Below are 4,418 nucleotides of genomic sequence, written 5' to 3' on the forward strand. Positions count from 1 at the left end.
TGCCCTTAAGTGCACTCGCATTGAGCCCCTAGAGGTAGAGTCGGGAGTACCTCCCCTCCGTCTTAGACGCGGCCAGCTAGAGCTGACTTATGCCGCCAAGGTAGCCAGGCAGCCCCAGCATCCCAACAGGGATGTTTTGCGCCGGCAGGTAGGGCCACAGCACCGCGGCGGAAAGCCGCTGTGCAATAGACTCGATGACCTCGCAGATAAAGTCGGTATAGATCTCTCTACCATTGATACCCTGGTTCAATCAAATATAGCACCGTGGGAGACCCCCAATTTCACCACCGTTTTAGACTGGCTACCAACAGCCAAAGCCACGGTGTCGGAGGTGGAGGTACGCCAGAGGTTCAGAGAGATCCTAATTAAACATCTTTATTTTTTTCATTTATATACCGACGGGTCCAAGACAGACGAGTGTTTGGGTGCGGGTGTATAGTCGACTGAATGTCAGTTGAGATTTCGATTGCCGAATCATACATCGATCTTTCTTGCCGAACTTTTTGCAATAGATAAAGCTTTAGATTTTGCCCTATCGACGACCCACGATAGAATAGTCATATTTTCAGACTCGTTAAGTTCACTTAAAGCCATTAAATCCCTAGAAACCACTAATAATGAAATACAGGGTAATATCATTCGTAAATTACATAGTGCCAATAAATCAATCAAGCTGATATGGGTACCTGGACACTCGGGTATCCATGGCAATGAACAGGCTGACAAACTAGCCGGGTCGACTGATGATATGGAGCCTGGTATTATCCGCACAGATCTCAGGTGTTTTGTCTCTTTTATAAAAGCAAAAATCCATCTCCTGTGGCAGAGTGAGTGGACCGACCTCACAATCTACAATAAAACAAAAGAAGAAATTATAATGTGGGACACAGCCCACAGAAAAATTAGAAGGGAGGAGGTGGTGTTGGCCCGATTAAGGGTCAATGCCACACGCTACACACACCTCACTCGCTACATAGAAAAAAGTTTCCCTCCTCAGTGCCCATACTGCAATACCATCATGTCACTTAAACATATTTTTATAACATGCCACCACTACAACAATAAAAGACAAACCATAAAAAATTATTTCCAAATCAAAAACATAAATTTCAACATATCTAACTTACTATCAGATAATGAAAAAAATAATAAGTAAAGTAATCACTTTTCTAAAGGAGACAAAACTTTATGACCTTATATAGATTGATAAAATAAAATGGAATCATTGGCTTAATAACCTTGGCCTGTGCCGCTGGTTGATAGCCAATAAATCCAACAAGCAAGCAAGCAAGCAACGTAGCATAGCTAGGGCTCGTAGAACAATTAGACAAGCCAAAAGAGACTCCTGGCGAAGCTTTGTCTCTACAATAAATAGTAACACCAAGTTATCAGAGGTTTGGTCCACAGTCAATAGAATTAATAGAAAAAGAACATCAACTAAAATAAGAAACATCATTCATGAGGGAAGAAATTATGATTCACCTAGAGACATTGCTAACACAATCGCCAGGCAGTTCTCTTATACAAGCAGCTCGGAAAACTACAACCCTGCATTCCTGACCACCAAGGAAGCAGCCGAGCTGCAACCAATTCACTTTGCCACAGGAGATAATTTTGATTACAATAAAGACCTTACAATGAATGAGCTTGTCCGAGCCCTAGAAGCCTGTAGAGGAACATCCCCAGGACCCGATGAGATTCGATATGAGATGATAAAGCATCTTAATCATGATGACATGATTAAGTTGCTAGAAGTGTACAATGATATTTGGAAAAGCCAGACTTTTCCAAATTCATGGCACTTCGCCCACATCATTCCCATATTGAAAGGAGGGGGAAATCCCAGATCCGCCATATCTTACCGCCCAATTGCGTTGACAAGTTGCTTATGCAAGGTCATGGAAAGAATTGTTAATAGTAGGCTATTGCATTTTTTAAATACCAGAAATTTACTAGTTGACGAGCAGTGCGGCTTCCGAAAGGGACGTCAAACCCTCGATCAGCTAGTAAAACTGGAAAGTCATATTCATGAGGCATTTGCCAAAAAGCATTTTTTGATATCAGTATTTTTAGACATTGAAAAAGCCTACGACATGACTTGGCGACATGGCCTACTCAAAAAACTTTATGCTTTCGGATTACGTGGAAACTTGCCTTGTTTCATTCAAAATTTCGTTTCTGACAGAACGTTTTCTGTCAAATTGTTTTCCGACAATGTCACTTTCTCGGACATTTTTGTCCAGGCAAACGGGGTCCCACAAGGAAGTGTCTTGTCTCCAACATTATTTCTGTGTATAATAAATGACATTTTACCATCTCGTCCTCGGAATCTTAAATACTCACTGTACGCCGATGATTGTGCATTATGGCACTCCAGCAATAATGCAGAGTTCTCGGCAAATCAGATCCAATTGGCACTGGATATGATTCATAACTGGGGCCTCCAGTGGGGTTTTAAGTTTTCCATTAAAAAGAGTATTTGCGTGGTCTTTACACATAGGAGAAAGCCCAACATCAGGCTAACTCTAGACAACCACCCAATACCTATTCAAAATTCAGCTAGATTTCTTGGTCTACTTTTTGATAGTAGATTGAACTGGAAAGACCATATTGATCAGTTAAAGAATAAATGTCAAAAAGCACTCAATTTATTAAAGTGCATTTCTGGACACAAATGGGGAGCTGATAGAAAGTCTTTACTGATGTTATATAAATCCCTGATTATATCTAAAGTAGATTATGGGTCAATCGTGTATGGCTCGGCAACGAGCTCAACTCTGAAAGGTTTGAATGTTGTGCAGAATGCGTGTTTACGCGTCTGTCTTGGAGCCCTTAAGTGCACTCGCACCGAGCGCCTAGAGGTAGAGTCGGGAGTACCTCCCCTCCGTCTTAGACGCGGCCAGCTTGCGCTGACCTATGCCGCGAAGGTAGCCAGGCAGCTCCAACATCCCAACAGGGTTGTTTTGCGCCGGCAGTTAGGGCCCCAGTATCGCGGCGGGAAGCCGCTGGGCAATAGACTCCATGACCTCACAGATAAAATCGGTATAGATCTCTCTACCATCGATACCCTGGTTCAATCAAATATAGCACCATGGGAGACACCCAATTTTTCTACTGTTGTAGACTGGCTACCATCAGCCAAAGCCACGGTGTCGGAGGTAAAGGTACGCCAGAGGTTCAGAGAGATCCTAATTAAACATCTTTCCTTTTTTCATTTATATACCGACGGGTCCAAGACAGACGAGTGTGTGGGAGCGGGTGTATGGTCGACTGAATGTCAGTTGAGATTTCGATTGCCGAATCATACATCGATCTTTCTTGCCGAACTTTTTGCAATAGATAAAGCTTTAGATTTTGCCCTATCGATGACCCACGATAGAATAGTCATTTTTTCAGACTCGTTAAGTTCAATTAAAGCCATTAAATCACTAGAAACCACCTATAATGAAATACAGGGTAATATCATTCGTAAAATGCATAGTGCCAATAAATCAATCAAACTGATATGGGTACCTGGACACTCGGGTATCCATGGTAATGAACAGGCTGACAAACTAGCCGGGTCGACTGGCGATCTGGACCCGGTATTATCCGCACAGACCTCAGGTGTTTTGTCTCTTTTATAAAAACAAAAATCCATCTCCTGTGGCAGAGTGAGTGGACCGACCTCACAATAAACAAGAACAAAGAAGAGATAACAATATGGGACACAGCCCACAGAAAAATTAGAAGGGAGGAGGTGGTGTTGGCCCGAATAAGGGTCAACGCTACAAGATTGACACACCTCACTCCCTATATGGAAAAAACTTCCCTCCGCAATGCCAACAATGCAATAGAAACCTATCCATAAATCATATATTAACATGCCATAATTTCAATAACCAAAGACAAAAAATTAAAAATTATTTACAAACCAAAAATATAGCATTTAATATTAAAAATTTATTATGTGACAAGGAAAAACTAGTCAGTAAAGTAATCACTTTTCTAAAGGAGACAAAACTTTATGACTTTATATAGATTGATAAAATAAAATGGAATCATTGGCTTAATAACCTTGGCCTGTGCCGCTGGTTGATAGCCAATAAATCCAACAAGCAAACGTAGCATAATCATTTTTACGTTAATGATATTTTTCATGTGATTAGTAAACTTGATATTAATTACCAACCTTTTTACGAAACCTTACGTTTACAAAGTAAGAATAATTGTGAGAGGCCTAGAGTCAGTAGCAAACATGAATTACCGTAGTGATTATTACAATGTTACTAACATCAGAACGACCTGCATCCGCAGTGAAATCTGAAGCAGTCCAGCCGCAAAAACGGAATATATGAGACCGATTGAGTGAGAGTCTACTGGCTGCAAAAGGCTCAGCAAAGACCACTAAGAGACGTGTTTATTTCGTATGCCATGGG

The sequence above is a fragment of the Penaeus japonicus genome, unplaced genomic scaffold (genome assembly GCF_977035675.1).
Source record: "Penaeus japonicus unplaced genomic scaffold, GWHDUDI00000001_assembly GWHDUDI00000040, whole genome shotgun sequence".
Taxonomy (NCBI): domain Eukaryota; kingdom Metazoa; phylum Arthropoda; class Malacostraca; order Decapoda; family Penaeidae; genus Penaeus; species Penaeus japonicus.